Source organism: Armigeres subalbatus, chromosome 2, assembly GCF_024139115.2.
Source record: "Armigeres subalbatus isolate Guangzhou_Male chromosome 2, GZ_Asu_2, whole genome shotgun sequence".
In the NCBI taxonomy this organism is placed as follows: domain Eukaryota; kingdom Metazoa; phylum Arthropoda; class Insecta; order Diptera; family Culicidae; genus Armigeres; species Armigeres subalbatus.
In genome coordinates this window covers 22,763,245-22,785,594 of record NC_085140.1, presented here as the reverse complement: position 1 = coordinate 22,785,594, position 22,350 = coordinate 22,763,245, and the positions used below count along the sequence as shown (strand labels likewise).

General features: G+C 41.9%; 1 protein-coding gene across 13 annotated transcripts in view; it reads right to left on the bottom strand.

Annotated features, from left to right (window-relative positions):
• Nucleotides 1-22,350, bottom strand: part of LOC134218211 (myocyte-specific enhancer factor 2) — a 289,827-nt gene that overhangs the window by 82,967 nt on the left and 184,510 nt on the right. The window contains exon 1 of one of the 13 annotated variants that reach the window (XM_062697123.1): nucleotides 2,891-3,203. The exons of 11 other annotated variants lie outside the window; for them this stretch is intronic. The gene's annotated coding sequence lies outside the window, so the exon portion shown is untranslated. One more of the 13 variants, XM_062697124.1, reaches the window with a different exon arrangement.

The following is a 22,350-nucleotide window of genomic DNA, read 5'->3' as shown; positions in this document are numbered from 1 at the left end:
CATTCAGTTGATTCTTTGTGCAATTTCACTGATTCTGGTCAATCACGGAGTAGCAACCATAGATATGTGTAGTCAGTCAAAGCTAAAGCCAAGCTAAGCTAGCAAAGGGTTCGGCCGAACGACATTTTCAGCCAAAAAGATTCAGGCAAGATGGGCAAAACAGTCCTTCTCCGTTCAAAATTTTTATTATAATGAGAAATTCTTTGGATTTCCACGAACTTTTAAAATTTGCTGTGGACTTCTGCAATCCTGTGAACTTCTATAAATTTGCATCGGCGTGAAAAATTATAGATCAGCGGCGTGACAAATTTTGAACGACGGCACGCCGATGCAAAAATGTCGGCGGCGTACCAAAATCGTCGGCGGTGGTGGCGTGGCGCAACGGCGCACACCTCTAAGCATAACACAACTGTTATGTCAATCGACCTTTACAACAAACGGCATTATGCCAATAGACCTACCTAAATTCTTTTTTTTTTTTCTATATTCAAGATTAGCAATTTCAATCAATAAGGGTTTTGGAGAGATAATGTTTATAATTTTTAAAACATTTTTGTACACATCATATTTAAAAAATGTTTACATGCTCAAAATGTCGATGTTTCGTGACTGTATACCAGGTTACGCTCGAGACAGCAACACAACTCTCTAAGCAAAAAAAACAGAATCTGAGCAGCAGTCCGCACGATAAGCAGTGAAAAAACGCTTCGTTTTTCATCAAATTTCATTGAAGAGCATATTTGTATAAAACAAGTTTAAGTGCATCATAAGTATCGGTGTCCCCCGCAATTGGAGCACAATTGGAGGATTTTATCATGGAGCCTTGGGAATCATTTTTTTTTCGCACAGCTTTGTAAAACAAGCTAGCCGAATCAGTTTATTATCATAACAGCTTCCGAAAAAAACGTCTCTCACGGTATGCTACCTATCGAAAGCGCATATAGAAATAATAAGTGAGATTTTTTCTTTCTCCATAATGTTATTTGAATAACATTTGGTTTTGAACGCATCACACAATATATGTACAGTAAGCTAAATGAACTTTTTGATCGCTACCAGTTCGTCATACCATCTGAATTGATATCTATCTTCTGAAGAAAGTTCTTGAGAAATTATAGAAGTAAATTCCTGAAACATATATTAAATAAATAATAAGAATTTGAATGAAATGATGATCAATGAAAAATCTAAAATGATCTGCGCAAATGTATGTAGTTGTAATAAAACTAGTTATTTGATTTATAGCACAGTAGAACTTTATGCTTACGAGATGAGACGCAAAATGGCAGAAAGTCTCGTTAATAAAGACAATAACTTTATGCTTTTTTTGTATAACTTCATAAATAAAGAAAAAAAACATCCTTTCAAGTTCCACATTTCAAAATCAAACAATGTTTTCCATTAAATATGATAGTTTTCCAGGAAACTGAAATTCTTCTTAAAAATTTCCACAAATTAGGGTGATGTCTGCATGTTTGTTGCACTCTATCGCAATGGAGAACAATGCTAGTCGATGCTTTTAAAAATGTGCCACACCGGGGTAAGAGCTCCGGAGTTTCGACGGGAATGGCACAATAAGTACTAAATGTTCTATTCTAAATTTCCGTCTTCGTTTGAAATAAAAACATCGGAAAAAATACTTAGTAGATATTTTGCATACTGATACTTGTTGTGTTACAACACAATTAATGATTATTAAAATAATGAAATTCGAAAGAAGAGTATAAGTGAAGTACTGCAGTAGCTGCCATCAGAAGCCTATAGCGCCTAGTGTCACAATTGTGATGGATCTGATTTCAACAGCTTTAACATGACTGAAATTAGTTTAAACAGGTCAATGGCATATACGCTACCAGTACGGTATTGCTGCTTAAAGATTTATGTTTTCTTTATAGTTGTTCTTCGTTCATAGAATTTCAACCTGAATCTAATGCTGCAAGTATCATTCCTTTGGAAATCGCTACATTTCATTCGGAAAATTATGTTTTACCTTGTTTTTAACCTTTTCTTGAGGTTTCAGTAAACACCAACAACGACTTCAGCCAGCTGTATGTTATGCAATTCAGTCATGGGGTAATCCACTTACTTTCCCACCGAAAGCGTACTAAAGTACCTTTTTTTTCCCTAATCCCACCAGCATACAGTGTGCTGCCGATTGCTCGGCCGGTGCCGGAAGCACGATATTATAGTCCTCTGGAAGGAGCTTCCTGTTCGCCTGAAACTCACACTAACGCCTATCGGCTGGGACACTGTGAATGGAAATATGGCTGAACGAGTCAAGGTAACCAACAGAGCGCGTGGGGATTTTTCCGCCTCCCACTATTCGCCTTTTCACTCCACACGGCTAACGCTTCAAACGAACCCACATACAGAGGCAACTCCGTCTCGGTCCGACTTTAAGGATAATTCAATCTACCAACCACCTTTCTATATTATTCATGTGAAAATCAGATTTCAATGGGATTCGATTTTTCCACCTTGGCCCACTAAGGCACGAAACACGCGTACACACACTCGCCCGGACGTAGTCGCACTCACTTGACTTATCTTATTTTCCGACTTTTCCGGCTGCTAACTCTAACCGTGCTGGTCTCACGTCACTCTCACTCTCGGTTTTCGCCGTTTTCTTCAGCCGTTTTCCTTTGGTGTTGTTTCACTTTTTTCAGCAATTTCCGCTCAAGGAAAACCACTTCCTGCGTCTTTACCACCTTCTTTTCCTCTTCTGACAGACTGAAATCACGTTTCCTTCTCGCCAGCAGCAACGTTTGCGTCCAAACACAATCAATTGTTCAACGACTTACGGGACGTCGTCAATGCACTTTGCAAGAAACAGAAATCTCTCACAAAATTGCTTTCCTCAATCCCAATTCGGCACCAGACAGGGACCTACCTCTATTTCTTATGTTTCAAAACATTCGCACTATTAATATCACAAACTGGTTTGTTGTTAGCCGTCTCGTCTGTTATTATTATCGCACTTCCACTTTTATTTTTAAAGTTTCACGCTATTTATTCTCCACGCGTCGCGATATTATTGGAATATCGAGAACCGAAAATAAATCCCCATCATCTGCATCCAAACCAACATGGGGGGAGCGCACCTCTCGATTGAACAAGCGCGGAGTCCTGCCAAATGCACGAGCACCACAGACGACACAGTTTTTCCTTCTGAGAGGTTTTCCCTCGACCACGCGCACACAGTCCGACGACGACGACGTCCACCACTAAGGGTACCTCTTTTGGAGACAGCCACACACAGTCAGACCTCCTCCGACGACGGATCGACAATCTCGTGTGAGTGAATCTACCCACAGTGAATCGCGGCACACTGAAACAGCGACTGCGAACGATCTATGATGCCTCGAAGAGAGGCGAGACGAACAGGAGCCGAACGTGGACCGATCATCGAACCAACACAATCTCACAGCAGGGCCACGTAAGACGCAATCCAGTGTGTGGGGGGTAAACAGCGGCTGCTGGCGATCATCGACCATCGGTATAGAACGAGAGCGAGAGAGCGCTTTTCCCGATGACGACGACCCAACAAACAGCGAAGGCATTTCCTCCTGCTGCGCGACCGTCATCGTCATACCACCACTACAGTGAAGCGACCACGATGTCGCGTCGCGACGGCGGCAGAGTGTGGAAATGTGATGGCATTTTTCCACCCGTGTGCACACCGACCGACGACGACGGAACGGGTAGGCCTAGGCCTATAGAACAGCAACCAACGCGCAGCAATCGAAACGAAAGGCACATGCTACGGTGCGGCGGCGGTGAGAAAACATCTGGCTGAAGGTGAGTCAGTGTGTGGGGGAAATGTGAAATGGAGAAGCGCGGTGAATCAGTAGGAGGCGAATGGGATAGAGCTTTGCAATGATTTCTGTAGAGGACCGGGGTGCCAGATTGGTTGAATGCACATCGTTTAAAGTAGATTATTCAGAAAATAATAAGCATTTTCTTATAGTATACATAGCAAATTAATTTTTACATATGTGATTATTATAATCTAACAACTAATAATAATGATATGGAAATACTAATATCATCTTCCAAACTTAGACGTACATGTTTATGATAGAATTAAAGGCGAAAGTATAGAATTGATAGTTCCGTTAGGATACGGCAGGCATGAAGAATGTTTTTATAGAAGTCGATTTGAAAGCGAGCGGAGGGCAATATTTGTGATGGCACATATCACACGACCTTCCTTCTGCCAAGCTCCCGTATGAAGGGGGAGGGAAGAATATCAGTGTGGAAGCTGATATATCTCCACTGGCTCCACTTCACGTAGAAGTAACACACACAAAATCATTAATTTAGTGTAACTAATAATAGTTCGATCAATGGTAATTGTCTACTTTCCTATTGTTGAGCAACTGGATTAGAAATTAATTATTATGATTGAAACTCGATTTGTGCAATTGCACAATATGTGAAAGATTCAGCTCGAAAAAAATATATAGGAGGGTAACCGGTTCCTTCTTCATCGAAGAAAGTGGTTGGTTACCCTCCAATACATTTTTCGAATTAGGTCGTTCACATGTTGTGCAATTTCACAAATCAAGTTTTCAAACATAGTAACTAGTTATAACCTAAAAACATATTGTAACTCATTTTGTTCACACCAAGTCACTAGCAATGATAAAAATTATGTCACTTAGGGCTGGCAAGATTTTGTTAAAATAGTCGATTTTACAATTGGCCGGGGTTTTGCCCAAATCACACCAAGCGCCAGCAAAAAACCCTATTTTTCTGTCCAAGCCTTTGGTTAACAGATATAATTGATCACAAATAGTATCTAATATCCCTTGGCCTCATAACTGTGGATATCCTTCAACAAATGTTCGTATGAATCTATATAACATGATTCCCGTTTTCCTTTTGAGAACAAAATACCTCAAGTCAGTCAAAAATTCGCTTGGTGCGGTTTGGCTGAGCTCCGACCAATTGGACTTGTGTTTTTCGATTCATTTAAAATGTTGTAAGTCATTTACTAGATATAACAAATCCTAGGTATTTATATTAAATACGTTACTTTAATTACTACCACTCTTGTTATCTCCAAAATCGACGTGTAGTAAGAAACCGTGTGGTAGGATACCCTCAGATTAAGAAGCTAGAGTTTAGCATATCAGGATGAATATAATGAATGGGTTTAGCTAGTTCACAAAGATAAAAACCAATAAAAGTTCTTGCTGATCACGAAATGACTATCGACATGCGCACGGTACTTTAAACAGGAACCGACAACACTGTAAGTGCACGACCATTCGAGCCATGCCGTGGAAACCAGTAGCTGAGCCTCGCAATAACAACATCAACAGCTCAGTAACCTCACATATTTTCCTCGCCATGAGACCAACTCTGAACAAGAACATGTGTACCAACAACCGAGAGCAGACCATCGGCGACCGGCAGTAGATCATTGGGATCCATGTAGCAGTATCTGCCTTTGAAACAATACACACGAAAACGCACATTGGCTGAAGAGTATCACCGCGGCTGGGTTTTCGGCAGCCAACAGATACTTACAATATACATAAAGTCAGTCAGCAACGATGATGATGGGCCCTAGCAACTGTGTAGTGTTGGGTTTCGTTCTTCGTTCTCTCTGTTTTCCTATCGGCTGTGTAACAGAATGTGAGTGGAGGTACCGATAGCCGTGCTATGGAATGTGTCAGTCGACGTTGACGTCGTCTCCGTTGGCTGTGAATCCTGCCGACGTCGTGTTGATCACTTTACTTGGGACTGGGAGAGCGAAAAAGGTCCTGCGTGTCGTACCGTTCGGCTGCCGTCGATGCTGATGGTGCGCAGACCGTAGAGCAAAAAACCCTTCCAACAACTTGGGAGTGATTTGTGCTGAACACATGTTTCAATAATTTGTCACATGTGGTGATGGTAAATTGTGTGGCTCGTTGTTTTGCCCTTTGTTACCTTCATCGAGTCCCTTTTTCACCGGTTCAGGGAACCGTTACGGGGGCGAAACGGCACTATAGGGATGTAGGAGATAGCGAATTGCGGAATCAGGCTTTACCTTGTGCCTTTTGCAGAGTCAAGTGTGTTCCATCCGAATGTTACTTTATTTCATTTAATCAAATGGTAAACAACCAGAACTGAGCGATTGACAACGAGTTTGCGTCAGCATAATATCAGTTTACCCTTTGTACCCAAAGCAGATAAAGAGATCCAATAGAAGAGTAACTGATCGAAAATCAAAATTTGTACACTCTTTGAAACTAATTGGAAGACATTTAGCTGCTTCAAAATATCAGAACTTGTAACTATAACTTGTCAAATGGTCGCTTTTCTTTAGGACCAAGCAGTAATAATAAAAGGGGGAAAACTACCACACGCGCACAACTATCCAATAGTTTACCCTAGATACGAGGATGACGATAGATGGGACCTTTCGGGAAATGGGAGCACACGCATGAGAGAAAGATGTGGTGCGCTCCGTAGCTTTAAAGCGAACGGAAGCGGAAAAATAAGTGGATGTTTTGGTTTGGTATCCGGCGGCTCGGCTGCCCTTGTGTTTGAAGGGATTCACGAAAGGAGGACCGAGGGATCAGACGGTTCCGGTGTTGCGGAACGCCGGATGGAAGGCGGGGCGCGGAAGGTGTAGTGTAGTGTGTATCAGCCAGTCAGCTGGAAGTGGATCCGTGTTTGCAATCGCGGAGGATGGGATTCATTATAGGGAATTACAAGGATGAATAAATGCCTACAGGGGAAATAACGGATAGAGTATTGATTTCATATACCGAAAAAAAGGTTACCCTGATTGTTTGGTGATTCATTTTTCTGGGAAAATGTAGCGCTTGGTTAAGAGTTTCATTTCAACACGCAGTGGAACCAGAGGACCGTATGGAATAAATAATGTATGGAAGAAGTGTACAGACGTTGTTTGTTAATTCCATTTTTCGACTCAATTTTCGAAAAACGAGGTTAATTTATTTTTTATCTCAACCTCTAATATCAGAGATAATTTTGGTTACCCAAGCCTTGGGATTTCATTGGTCTGGCGGTGAGATGCGTGGCTACAAAGCAAGACCATGCTGGATTTGGATTCGGGTTCGATTCCCAGTTTAGTCTGTATTTTTTTTGGGTTGTAAATTTTTCCGACTTCGTACCCTAACATCCGGAAAAGCAATGTCCCAATGGGTGATGCTCAGTGTTGTAAAATGTCATTTGCGTTCGTTTGTATATTTTTCCCAGAACTTTTTTCAGAAATAAGGTATCAATTCCTGAGGTATGGCGAACTTATAGCGCTTAAATGTGCCTACAACTTTGTCTAACAAGTCATTGCTGTAAATATATAATCTGAGGCGTGGGAGGCAAAATGACATTCAAATGACATTATGTCAAATGACACGTGACATTTTGGAGAGTTTTCACTTTCCAGCCGCGGATGTTATATTTAGAGTAATGCACCCTTGGATAAAAATATAGCCCTACTCAAGCGTTATGAGTACATATAAAATTCTGAAGTAAATTTGGCTTTTGAAGAAAGTTATGAACAAATTAGTCAAATGACATGCAGATGACATTTTACAAGCCTGGTGATGCTATTCCAACTAATCAATGGAAAGCGTTCATAATGCGAATTTATGATGTTCGAGAAACCGCATGCCTATTTTCATTCAGTTTTACGATCCCTGTTACAACCCTTGTGAAAGATAATCAATTTAAATTCGAAAATTCAATCCCTGCTTTCCTGACGTCATTGTGATGTAGGACTTTGTTTTCGATACTGATATGGGACCTCCTTAGCCGTGTGGTAAGACGCGCGGCTACAAAGCAAGACCATGCTGATGGCGGCTTGGTTTCGATTCCCGGTCCCGGTCTATTTATGCAATTTTCGAATTGGAAATTGTCTCGACTTCCCTGAGCATAAAAGTATCATCGTGTTAGCCTCATGATATACGAATGCAAAAATGGTAACTTGGCTTAGAAACCTCGCAGTTAATAACTGTGGAAGTGATTAATGAACACTAAGCTGCGAGGCGGTTCTGTCCCAGTGTGGGGATGTAATGCCAATAAGAAGAAGAAGAAGAAGAAGATGAGGGTATACATATTTGAAAATTTGGAAAAATGAGACCGTTACGGAAAAATGAAAGGCTTTGGGGGCTTATAAGCTGATCATTTCTCAACGGATTTCCATGATTTTTCACCAATCGATTGCAGATTAATACTAGATTCAAAATCACCATTGACATTTAATAATTTTCAAAAGAACACTATTTATATCACTATTTATATATAACTCTATTCTAGAACATTATTTGTTCCCACAATCTGTCAATCTGCCAATAAACCGAATTAACGAATGAATGTTAATTTATGGCATATGTTCAACTTCAAGATTGATTGGGATGGTACATGCGTGAGGGGAATGGTATTTAGCGTAATTGCAGGGCTCAACACATCCATTTTGTAATGAAATCGTTTTTACTACGTTTCTAGCAAACATTTTAATCAATATTCAAAATTATTATCTAAGCTTTGACGAAAAGAATGAAACATTTTCAGATTTCCAACATAACTCTTGTTGCTCGGCTGTAAGATGATGATTCAAAATGTTAGAAAATAAACAAATAGCTGATAATGCAAGAGCTTAGAATTTAAATACGTTATAAAGTCCCAAAAAGTCAGTTATTTTAGTAGTCTTGTAAATTGTTTTGTTGAGAACATTTTTAGAAGTGACGTGTTATGATCAGCTAAGTAGCCATACGTCTACAGTTCGTATAAAAAAATTCTGGAAAGAAGGCTTACAAGCCTCGTGAAAGGAGGCTTCCGAGCCTCTTGAAAAAAGGATTCCAAGCGTCTTAAAAGGAGGCTTCCGAGCCTCTTGAAAGGAGGCTTCCGAGCCTCGTGAAAGGAGCCTTACGAGCCTCTTGAAAAAAGGATTCCATGCGTCGTAAGGAGGCTTCCGAGCCTCGTGAAAGGAGGCTTCCGAGCCTCTTGAAAGGAGGCTTCCGAGCCTCTTGAAAAAAGGATTCCAAGCGTCTGAAAAGGAGGCTTCCGAGCCTCTTGAAAGGAGGCTTCCGAGCCTCTTGAAAGGAGGCTTCCGAGCCTCTTGAAAGGAGGCTTCCGAGCCCTTTTGAAAGGAGGCTTCCGAGCCCTTTTGAAAGGAGGCTTCCGAGCCCTTTTGAAAGGAGGCTTCCGAGCCCTTTTGAAAGGAGGCTTCCGAGCCCTTTTGAAAGGAGGCTTCCGAGCCCTTTTGAAAGGAGGCTTCCGAGCCCTTTTGAAAGGAGGCTTCTGAGCCTCTTGAAAGGAGGCTTCTGAGCCTCTTGAAAGGAGGCTTCAGGCCCTCTTGAAAGGAGGCTTCTGAGCCTCTTGAAAGGAGGCTTCTGAGCCTCTTGAAAGGAGGCTTCCAGGCCTCTTGAAAGGAGGCTTCTGAGCCTCTTGAAAGGAGGCTCTGAGCCTCTTGAAAGGAGGCTTCCAGGCCTCTTGAAAGGAGGCTTCCTGAGCCTCTTGAAAGGAGGCCTGAGCCTCTTGAAAGGAGGCTTCCAGGCCTCTTGAAAGGAGGCTTCAGGCCTCTTGAAAGGAGGCTTCCAGGCCTCTTGAAAGGAGGCTTCCTGAGCCTCTTGAAAGGAGGCTCTGAGCCTCTTGAAAGGAGGCTTGAGCCTCTTGAAAGGAGGCTTCCAGGCCTCTTGAAAGGAGGCTTGAGGCCTCTTGAAAGGAGGCTCTGAGCCTCTTGAAAGGAGGCTTCCAGGCCTCTTGAAGGAGGCTTCCGAGCCTCTTGAAAGGAGGCTTCTGAGCCTCTTGAAAGGAGGCTTCTGAGCCTCTTGAAAGGAGGCTCTGAGCCTCTTGAAAGGAGGCTTCTGAGCCTCTTGAAAGGAGGCCTGAGCCTCTTGAAAGGAGGCTTCTGAGGCCTCTTGAAAGGAGGCTTCCAGGCCTCTTGAAAGGAGGCTTTGAGCCTCTTGAAAGGAGGCTTCCAGGCCTCTTGAAAGGAGGCTTCTGAGCCTCTTGAAAGGAGGCTCTGAGCCTCTTGAAAGGAGGCTTCCTGAGCCTCTTGAAAGGAGGCTCTGAGCCTCTTGAAGGAGGCTTCCTGAGCCTCTTGAAAGGAGGCTTCCAGGCCTCTTGAAAGGAGGCTGTGAGCCTCTTGAAAGGAGGCCTGAGCCTCTTGAAAGGAGGCTTCCAGGCCTCTTGAAAGGAGGCCTGAGCCTCTTGAAAGGAGGCTCTGAGCCTCTTGAAAGGAGGCTTCTGAGCCTCTTGAAAGGAGGCTTCCAGGCCTCTTGAAAGGAGGCCTGAGCCTCTTGAAAGGAGGCTCTGAGCCTCTTGAAAGGAGGCTTCTGAGCCTCTTGAAAGGAGGCTTCCTGAGCCTCTTGAAAGGAGGCTTCCAGGCCTCTTGAAAGGAGGCTCTGAGGCCTCTTGAAAGGAGGCTTCTGAGGCCTCTTGAAAGGAGGCTTCCAGGCCTCTTGAAAGGAGGCCTGAGCCTCTTGAAAGGAGGCTTCCAGGCCTCTTGAAAGGAGGCTTCTGAGCCTCTTGAAAGGAGGCCTGAGCCTCTTGAAAGGAGGCTTCGAGCCTCTTGAAAGGAGGCTTCTGAGCCTCTTGAAAGGAGGCTTCCAGGCCTCTTGAAAGGAGGCTCTGAGCCTCTTGAAGGAGGCTTCTGAGCCTCTTGAAAGGAGGCCTGAGCCTCTTGAAAGGAGGCTTCCAGGCCTCTTGAAAGGAGGCTTCCGGGCCTCTTGAAAGGAGGCTTCTGAGCCTCTTGAAAGGAGGCTTCTGAGCCTCTTGAAAGGAGGCTTCTGAGCCTCTTGAAAGGAGGCTCTGAGCCTCTTGAAAGGAGGCTTCTGAGCCTCTTGAAAGGAGGCTCTCCGAGGCCTCTTGAAAGGAGGCTTCCAGGCCTCTTGAAAGGAGGCTTCCAGGCCTCTTGAAAGGAGGCTCTGAGCCTCTTGAAAGGAGGCTTCTGAGGCCTCTTGAAAGGAGGCTTCCAGGCCTCTTGAAAGGAGGCTCTGAGCCTCTTGAAAGGAGGCTTCCGAGCCTCTTGAAGGAGGCTTCTGAGCCTCTTGAAAGGAGGCTCTGAGGCCTCTTGAAAGGAGGCTTCTGAGCCTCTTGAAAGGAGGCTTCCGAGCCTCTTGAAAGGAGGCTCTGAGCCTCTTGAAAGGAGGCTCTGAGCCTCTTGAAAGGAGGCTTCTGAGCCTCTTGAAAGGAGGCTTCTGAGGCCTCTTGAAAGGAGGCTTGAGCCTCTTGAAAGGAGGCTCTGAGCCTCTTGAAAGGAGGCTTCTGAGCCTCTTGAAAGGAGGCTTCCTGAGCCTCTTGAAGGAGGCTTCTGAGCCTCTTGAAAGGAGGCTTCTGAGCCTCTTGAAAGGAGGCCTGAGCCTCTTGAAAGGAGGCTTCTGAGCCTCTTGAAAGGAGGCTTCTGAGCCTCTTGAAAGGAGGCCTGAGGCCTCTTGAAAGGAGGCTTCTGAGCCTCTTGAAAGGAGGCTCTGAGCCTCTTGAAAGGAGGCTCTGAGCCTCTTGAAAGGAGGCTTCCTGAGCCTCTTGAAAGGAGGCTCTGAGCCTCTTGAAAGGAGGGCTGAGCCTCTTGAAAGGAGGCTTCCAGGCCTCTTGAAAGGAGGCTTCTGGAGTCTCTTGAAAGGAGGCTTCTGGGCCTCTTGAAAGGAGGCTTGAGCCTCTTGAAAGGAGGCCTGAGGCCTCTTGAAAGGAGGCTTCTGAGCCTCTTGAAAGGAGGCTTCTGAGCCTCTTGAAAGGAGGCTTCTGAGCCTCTTGAAAGGAGGCTTCTGAGGCCTCTTGAAAGGAGGCTTCTGAGCCTCTTGAAAGGGAGGCTTCTGAGGCCTCTTGAAAGGAGGCTTCCAGGCCTCTTGAAAGGAGGCTTCCTGAGCCTCTTGAAAGGAGGCTTGAGCCTCTTGAAAGGAGGCTTCCGAGCCTCTTGAAAGGAGGCTTCTGAGCCTCTTGAAAGGAGGCTTCTGAGCCTCTTGAAAGGAGGCTTCCGGAGCCTCTTGAAAGGAGGCTTCAGGCCTCTTGAAAGGAGGCTTCCGAGCCTCTTGAAAGGAGGCTTGAGCCTCTTGAAAGGAGGCCTGAGGCCTCTTGAAAGGAGGCTTCCGAGCCTCTTGAAAGGAGGCTTCCGAGCCTCTTGAAAGGAGGCTTCCGAGCCTCTTGAAAGGAGGCTTCCAAGCCTCTCGAAAGGAGGCTTCCGAGCCTCTTGAAAGGAGGCTTCCGAGCCTCTTGAAAGGAGGCTTCCGAGCCTCTCGAAAGGGGCTTCCGAGCCTCTCGAAAGGAGCCTCTGAAAGGAGCCTTTCAAGCCTCTTGAAAGGAGGCTTCCGGGGCTCTTGAGAGGAGCCTTCCGTGCCTCTTGAAAGAAGGCTTCCGAACCTCTTACGAGCTGCTTGAAAGAAGGCTTCCGAGCCTCTTGATAGGAGGCTTCCGACCTCGTGAAAGGAGGCTTCCAAGACTCTTGAAAGGAGGCTTCCGAGCCTCTGAAAGGAGCCTTCCAAGGCTCTTGAAAGAAGGCTTCCGGGCCTCTTGAGAGGAGCCTTCCGAGCCCCTCGAAAGGAGGCTTCCGAACCTCTTAACCTAATGGCTACATGTTATGGAACCGAATGCCATCTGTTGTAGGGAAGTGTAATCATGACAAAGTTTTATAACAAGTTTAAAATGGTCATGGAGTTATCAAGAAGAATAATTGAGGCAATCACGAAAACCATTAAGCTAATTATCGCCAAACTTTTTGTTTTCATAAAAGGCATGCCGTTTTAAAAAAAAATACATCAAAATGATCAAATACACTATTCGTTAGTGGAATCAAATTATTTCTGATGTTTTATCATAGAAGCATTCTTCATTCCAAACTATTTGAAATTGAAATATTTTGAGCAAATTAGAAAATTATTTAATTTCCTAGTTTCATATAAATATTCGATAATCTCAAGGCGCGTTGATTTTAAGCTTCTACAAACTCAATATTCACGGTAAATTTGGTTGCGCATGGAATTTTGTTGCAAAAACTACTAAAATAATATTATTTAGGGAAACAGAAGAAGTGAAAATGAAAAGGGAAATATGGAGATTTGCAGATAGAAATAAGGAGATTGAAAAAGAGATAGGGAGATCAAGGAAGATAGAAATTGGAAGAAAGCAAAATAGAAATAGAGAGATAAAAAGAGAGCTTTAGAGAAATGGGAGAAATAGAGATATAGAAAGAAAGAAATAAATAGGGAGATGAAAAAAGATAAATGGGAAAATGAAAAAAGATAAATGGGGAAATGAAAAGACATAAATGGGGAAATGAAAAGACATAAATGGGTAGATACATAGAGAATAAAGAAACTTTAAACGAACGAATGGTCGATCATGTGAGACTGGATCCGCTCTGTAACAGTTAAGTTACTAGGTCTTTACTTTGTCTTACAAAGCAGCACGCCCAAAGTAAAACTAAATGGCAGATTATAAATAAAATCCAACTTCGTTATTCGATGATTTATCTGGATTCTGAATTGAGTGATTTACTAATTTTCACTTTATTATCATAACTCCAAACTTTATTATCATAATAATTCCAAACTCGTATAATTGTTTGACGAGCACAGAGGAAGCGCCGGCCTAATTGAAAGTAACGTTCTAAAATGCCTAATTGGGAAAAAAATCTCCCTTTTTCTAATTGCTCTATGACTGAACTGAAATGATCAAATGTTTGGCTTGTGTGTGCCACATAATGAAAATGATGAAATCTCAATAAATATGAATACATACATCAGAACTAACCATAAACGTATCTATTTAGTAGCTTATTGTCCACATTACCTGAAATAAAAGAAAGAAATAAAAAACTTTATTAATATGAATGTAAGAATAGTATTGATGTCACATTCCATGAGCTTCAAAAAACAATCGTATATTACAAAGCTAAAAAATTAAATTTTCAATGTTCCGGTTAATGATTTTATTCTTAGTATTTCAAGGGTAATGATCTTATTCTGATCTGAAAAATTAAAACATCCATTTTTCTAGACATTCACAAAAAAAGTTTTGCACCCTGCTGAAGAAATTCTTATTCAACAAAGGTGAGCTAGAAATATTGAAAAAAAAAAAAGAAATTCACTCAATTTCAAGTTTCTACACAGAAAGTTTATGAAATGAACACTCTAGAGGATTTCTGTATCATGTATTTGATACGTCGCAAGAAAAATATTTACAAGTGCTTGTATGATCCTGAGAAATAATTCTCAAAATCAAACTTTTTTCTTCCGCTTTCAGTAAAATTGTGCCTCCCTGTGATAGCAACGTACGGCCACAAACGAAACAGAAAAATCTGATGTGAGTGATTCGTGCGTCCACACTCATCAATTGTCCTCGACTTCGTTGGCGCACACCCGTCATGCATAGTCAGAAGCTCTAGAAGAGTCATGCAACATACTGCAGCAGTGCGAACCAGCAAACGTATGTGGGACGCAAAGTTGAAACATGCATCGCACACGGGAAAAAAAAACCCACAGTACAGACTGAAACGGCCACATACTGAGCCGAGCCAATCATTCGATGCAGTTCTGCGCTGCAGCAAGGATTCGTCAAGCTAATGGCTATGCATTCCACGCTATATTATGTCAAGTTGCGTCGTTCTAGGCGACGGCGGTACGGCCTTCGTTTACGTTTGTGGTCAACAACCACACGGTGAAGTTCCATTTCTATTTGTTCTATTCAAGATGTTGAGCATCCTTGAGGTGAAGGTTTTTTAATTGGTATTTTTTATACATTATGGCATGGCAGACAATCGAACACGCATCATGAGTAAAAATATGCAATCAAATAAAATGTGAGTGATTGATATAGATCATATGATTAATTGACGTATTGATTTACACACATACTTTTTACCCTCATTCATAAAACTGAATCCTTTCAATGGAACGATGACATTTTTAACCTGTAAAATCTCTATGACTAGCGTGCCTCGTAATCACACACTCAACTGTATGATTCCTCCATCTGCGTCATTCCAAAATAAATTATATCGAATTAAATCAGGACCAGTGCTACTAAGTACCAGCAACCATTGTCAAACATCGCAGGAACTGACATATACCAACCGAACGTGACACAACCGTAAATGGGATCCTATTTTATCTATTTCGCGTTCCGGTGTTAGTGCACGTCCATGGGGCCAGTTTAATGTTGACGTCGCCGTTGTCGGCTATGTAAATTATATATCATGCACTATCGATATCCAAATGGCATCAGTATCGCGCGCCTTTGCTCAACTCAATCAATGTGCGTCACGCGTCGTCGTCGTCGACGTGCGTCGTCACCGGAAAAACAGCACATGTGTGCTGACTGCTGACTGAAATCCTATACGCGAAGCAGCGGTCATTTTTGTTTCGGTATCGGAACCTTCGCTGCTGCGAGTCAAATTTCAAAACAATACAACATAGTCTGCGCAACTGGAACCGGTGTGGAACGTGCCAACGAGTAAAACCAGATCTAATTAGTGCTATGCTATTTACTTGGGAGATGAGGCTGCTGGCGACTGCTGGTTGGAATCGGAATGGTTGGCAAAATAAAAGTGAAAACATTGCATATGCTTTTTTTTCATTCATGGATACTGGGCGGAACAATAATTCTGGATACTGTTCAACATTTTTTCATGTTTTTAAGTTTGACAAATTTTATTGAAACTAATAGATGCTAGTAAGTCGAGCATAGATGCTAGTAAGCTAATGCTACATTGTCTTTCAACTAATACAAAGAGCATTGCTAAAATTGTCTATTCCGTAATCCTATATTATCCCAAATTCCAGTCAGCAAAAACTTCGGTCACGTTATCCATAGTGAAAAACGTAAGCAAAATGAGGTGTTAGTTTCTGCTGATAAGGATTAGTCACATCATGCTACATATTGAAAGACATTGATTGGGTTGGTAGCAGAAAATATGAGAGAAGCTAGATATCATAATGAGTTTGAAATATATTTTGAAATATTGTGAGGTTTTCAAAGGTTTTAAAGGCCAATGGGTTACAAATTTCATTCAATGGGCCGTATGAATAAAAAGTCGCAAAACTCAACGCTTGTAGTATCTACTCAAAAATAAAGTCCACAGACACGGTATACAGAAAACAAGGTAAGCTCGTTAGAAAAATGACACTTCGAATGTGACGCATATTTTATCGCCACATGTTGGAGTGCAAAAGTAGGCATGCTGCGACCGTAGAGTATCGTCTTGGTCCAGCTTGTGTGAAGATAGCAGTGACGTCACATGTTTACATTCAAACTGATTGTTTACATACGTGATGAGCTTGCCTTGTTTTTTGTATGCCGTGGTCCACAGAGAAAACTACATGTTTGATATGAATAAAAACATTTTCGAACTTATGGCAAATGCTACATTCGAACTTAGCTTTTACTACAGTTTACTACCATTTACTACACGGAGAAACGTCAAAACAAAATAGACCCCATGATGACGATGATGATTTCATCATTTTTTTGCGGCTAATCAACAAAAAGACATGTCTGTTTTGTTGTTTTCCCTAAATTGGACTTCTATTTTCAAGAACAAAGCCGATTCGCTTCGATTCTGATGAATAAAATGCATTTGGAGCATGAGTAGCAACGTCTTGAGCAGACTACAAGAAATCGATAGTAAACTCTTGTTTTATTCATACCGAATCAGTTGTTTGTAGTATGTTCGAAATGTGTAGTGTAGTAAAGTCTCTTTTATTCATACGAACATGTTCCACAAGTGACGTTTACTACTGAAAATGTAGTAAAGTTGAACTTACTACTTTTTATTCATACGACCCAATGTAATGCTTAAAAGTCACTTTTCTACTTAGTGGAGTAGCTCAAGCTCGAAAAATGAAGTAGGTTCAAAAAATGACTAAAAAGCGATTGCAGGTATAACAGTGTGAGTCAATTAAGTTGTCAACTTGTTTTTATCTGACATGATGCTTCATTAGCAAGCTGGGTGAGAAATTTAAGAGCTATTGGATGTGTAATTGAAAACATATAGCATTTATGAAATTGACGTTTTTCATAATCACCAACGTGAATAGCGCTCTAAAGCACTATCAACACCACATCTTACTGGTTCGATAATGTCGTGATAAGAGCAAAATCGTTCCCATTCACCACAATAGTCCATTAACCCAACCGTAACCTATGAAATTGGGTGCCCAGGTCCTCCATCATCAGCAGCTGAAAAGTTCCATTTGTTCCACCCAGGCTTCAAGGCAATCCCATTTTCTCGCTTCAGCTCAAGCGTTCAGCTTTCATCTCCTCTGGTGTCAGGAGGAGCCACTGTTTAGCTCTGCTTATGTTTTTCATCATAACTAATTTGCCCATCCGGGGGTTCCCTTGACGGAGGAGAATTAAAGCAGGACCCCGTGACAACAACGGCAGAAAAACTAACTCCTGTTGTACTCGGTTCATGGCTTGGCATGAGACCGTTCGGAGTGTGGCTGAGCATAACGAACCTGTTGGTGAAAAGTCCTTCGTTGAGTGCTTTGCGGTGGCGATGCATACCCGCAGCTACGATGGAAACAGAGACGAATCAATAGCTCCACATCGAACGGGACCGACTACAACATTGTCGAGGTATGTGGCAGTTTGGTGCTCTGTTGCTGATGACAACGCATGCAACAACGGCAGCATTCCAGTAATTTACATTGAATGTATGTTGGCTTGTCCTCCGTTGGTGGTGAGTTACTGTGCGGAAAGTTTTTCTTCGCGCGATCCACACGACGACGATGCAGATTTCTGTCGTTGTTTATTGTTGCGCTTGTTTTAATTGCAAAAGTTTTTGAACTTTTTTATTAGAATCGTACGTCCATTGATTCGGGACTAATTAGATTAGTTGCATTAGATGATAACTAAGTAGCCGATATGGAGAATCTGATCTTTTGCTATATAGAAATAGTTTTTAATAAACAGCTTTACTTATCTATTTGGTGTTAAAATATTACTCAAGGTAATCACAATAATAATGTAACGATCTCTTCCTAACTAAAATAAGAACTCTCCCTTAAAAATTAGAAAATTTTCATAAAAAAGAAAATTGTCAATGAGGATATAAACAATAAATAAATATAAAATTTCCCTAAATAATGCAAAATTTCCATAAACAATTTAGAATTTTCTTCAAATAAAAAGGAATTAGCACTTTTAAAAGCAATAAAAGAAGATTTTTTCATAAAAAAAAATCCAAATGTTCTGTTAAAAAAAAATACCATCAGTACATTAGTATTAGCAATATTAGCAATAAATAATTACAAAATTTAACAGAATTTTTTTTTTCCACAGAAAACCAAAAACTTTATCCAAAAAAATCGATAAAGACTCTATTAAACTATTAGACTTTATTAAAGAGCAAATCAAAACCTGTAGTTTTAATATACTTGATCATAGTAGACCTAGACATGAACTAGACGTTGAAAGTGACATGAAGATCATTTTGAAATACACGATCAAACTAATAACTTGTGTTTCATTACAATTTAGAAGTGGGATGCAACAAATCGCTTAAAATGTTTTTGAAAAGCCAGAAACCCTCGGAAATTGAAGATTCGGAAAATGTCGGAGGAAGTCTTTCTTTGCCGAATCAAGAAAATCTATCTGAAGGGTCTAGAAATTCTGGTCAGAATACGTGTCAAGAAGGAAGTTCGCGCACTGTAGACGGTCCCCAAGTTGCAGGAATACCATCGGTACGTAGATCGTTGAGCAAATCAAAAAAAGAAACAATTCATAATAACCAAATGTACAATAAATTGTTAACAGAAAAAAAACGAAAAAAAAAGCTTAAATATCTCGACTGTTCATATTCACAGCACATGTTTCGAAATGGACAAATTGATATGAAATTTGCAAAAAAGGATCCACGTGTCTTGGAGGGACTCGAACCCTCAACCGCCTACTAGGGTTCTGTGTGGCCTTAAATGGCCGGAACGAAATTGTGACAGCGACTCTTTGTGGATGCGTGTGCACGCCGCGGAGATCTGCTCACCGATTGACACACTGAGGTGTGAATCTATAAACGCTGAAGGCGTTTTACTCAAACCACACATTCCCCTTTTTCTCTCATTAAAAACGCAAAAAAATATCTCCTAGCGTAGGATGCAATGTTTGTTTTTCTCCTGGTTTTTTTTATTGTCTTTATTAGGGAGACTTTCAGCCCGAGGCTGGCTCGTCTCCGATCTCCTGGGTTATTTAAATGAGACGAAGGTGAGAAGATCGGTCACATTTGAGCAACCGGTTAACTCCATTGAAAACTGCACACCAAAATTAACTTGTCTCAACATCATGGTTTTAATACCAGAACAATGATTTAGAACATGGGTTCCCAAACTGCAGGTCGCGAAAGATAAAACGTGATTCATACTTTCATTGGATGATTAGAGAACAACAAATTTACGAAGCCAATGGCCTTCTTTTGTTATCCAAGATTTTAGCAAACACAATGAAGTTCCAATTCCTTTCAAAAACATTCCAAATCTTACCCAAATGCAATCCAAACGGTATTGAACTTTATTACTTATAATATATAAGTTAATAAAGATAAGAAAATCCATGCTTATCCAAATTCAATCCAAATCAAATTCTAATTCAATCCAAATTGAAAATCCAAACCAAATCCAATCTAAATACAATCTAATCCAATCCAAATCCAATCCAAAGTCAATCCAGATTCAATTCAAATCCATTCCAAATCCATTTCAAGTTCAATCCAAATCCGTACATTTAATCCAACTTTTAGTTTCACGTATAGTACATCATCAATCTGAACTTCAGCATATTGACGTCGACCTTCCTAGCAAACACCTTGCAAATGACAATCGTAAAATCTGAGATTTTATACCCAAATGAGAGACGTGTCAACTAGTACTGCTAGCCAATAACTCCAAACAAATCTTACGCATAGTAAATTCGAACTTCCGAAAAGCTTTGTAAAATCCGGCAACCTTCGGCAATCTTCGGCGACCTTTCATACACGCCTTATAGTTTTGTAAACCACAAACCATTGCCACCGGTCCGGTTCCAAACCAATATCTTACGGTCTTCCATACGAGGCTTTGATGTTCTTAAAACTACAAACCATTCTTGCAGCGGTCTTTCAGACACGCCACCACAATCCATTTTCCGACGGTCTTCTTGTGATTTTGCAAACCACAAACCATTTTCCGACGGTTTTCGAGACGCGTCTTGTGATTTTGCAAACCACAATTCATTTTGCAAAGGACTTCGAGAGGCGTCTTGTGATTTCGCAAACCACAATCCAGTTTCCGACGGTCTTCGAAACGCGTCTTGTGATTTCACAAACCACAAATTATTTTCCGACGGTCTTCCAGACGCGTCTTGTGATTTCGTAAGCCACAAACCATTTTTCGACGGTCTTCGAGACGCGTCTTGTGATTTTGCAAATCATTTTCCGACGGTCTTCGAGAGGCGTCTTGTGATTTCGCAAACCACAATCCAGTTTCCGACGGTCTTCGAGACGAGTCTTGTGATCTTTCAAAACACAAACCATTTTCCGACGGTCTTCGAGACGGGTCTTGTGATTTTGCGAACCACAAACCATTTTCCGACGGTTTTCGAGACGCGTCTTGTGATTTTGCAATTCATTTTCCGACGGTCTTCGAGAGGCGTCTTGTGATTTCGCAAACCACAATCCAGTTTCCGACGGTCTTCGAGACGCGTCTTGTGATTTTTCAGAGCACAAACCATTTTCCGACGGTCTTCGAGACGCGTCTTGTGATTTTTCAAAACACAAACCATTTTCCGACGATCTTCGAGAGGCGTCTTGTGATTTCGCAAACCACAATCCAGTTTCCGACGGTCTTCCAGACGCGTCTTGTGATTTCGTAAGCCACAAACCATTTTTCGACGGTCTTCGAGACGCGTCCTGTGATTTTGCAAGCCACAAACCATTTTCCAACGGTCTTCGAGACGCGTCTTATGATTTTGTCAACCACAATTCATTTTCCGACGGTCTTCGAGAGGCGTCTTGTGATTTCGCAAACCACAATCCAGTTTCCGACGGTCTTCGAGACGAGTCTTGTGATCTTTCAAAACACAAACCATTTTCCGACGGTCTTCGAGACGCGTCTTGTGATTTTTCAAAACACAAACCATTTTCCGACGATCTTCGAGACGCGTCTTATGATTTTGTCAACCACAATTCATTTTCCGACGGTCTTCGAGAGGCGTCTTGTGATTTCGCAAACCACAATTCAACTTCCGACGGTCTTCGAGACGCGTCTTGTGATTTTTCAAAACACAAACCATTTTCAGACGATCTTCGAGACGCGTTTTGTGATTTTGCAAACCACAATTCATTTTCCGACGGTCTTTCAGACGCGTCTTGTGATTTTGCAAGCCACAAACCATTTTCCGACGCGTCTCGTGATTTTGCAAGCCACTAACCATTTTCCGACGGTCTTCAAGACGCGTCGTGTGATTTTTCAAACCACAATCCAGTTTTTGACGGTCTTCGAGATGCGTCTTGTAGTTTTTCAAACCACAATCCAGTTTCCGACGGTCTTCGAGACGCGTCTTGTAATTTTTCAAACCACAATCCAGTTTTTGACGGTCTTCGAGAAGCGTCTTGTGATTTCGCAAACTAAAAATAATTTTCCGACAGTCTTCCAGACGCGTCTTGTGATTTCGCAAACCACAAACCATTTTCCGACGATCTACGAGACGCGTCTTGTGATTTTGCAAACCACAAAACATTTTCCAACGGTCTTCGAGACGCGTCTTGTGATTTTGCAAACCACGAAACTGGATTGTGGTTTGAAAAATCACAAGACGCGTCTTGAAGACCGTCGGAAAATAGTTTGTGGTTTGCAAAATCACAAGACGCGTCTCGAAGATCGTCGGAAGATGGTTTGTGGTCTGCAAATCACAAGACGCGTCTGGAAGACAGTCGGAAAATGGTTTGTGGTTTGCAAATCACAAGACGCGTCTCGAAGACCGTCGAAAACTGTATTGTGGTTTGTAAAATCACAAGACGCGTTTCGAAGACCGTCAGAAACTGAATTGTAGTTTGAAAAATCACATGGTATGCAAAAACCCTCACACGCGTCTCGAAGACCGTCGGAAAATGGTTTGTGGTTCGCAAAATCTTCCAACGGTCTTCAAGACGCGTCTTGTGATTTTGCAAACCACAATCCAGTTTTCGATGGTCTTCGAGATGCGTCTTGTAATTTTTAAAACCACAATCCAGTTTCCGATGGTCTTCGAGACGCGTCTTGTGATTTTGCAAACCACAATCCAGTTTTCGACGGTCTTCGAGACGCGTCTTGTGATTTCGAAACCCATAAACCATTCTCCGACAATCTTCGAGACGCGTCTTGTGATTTTTCAAACCACAATCCAGTTTCCGACGGTCTTCGAGACGCGTCTTGTGGTTTTTCAAACCAC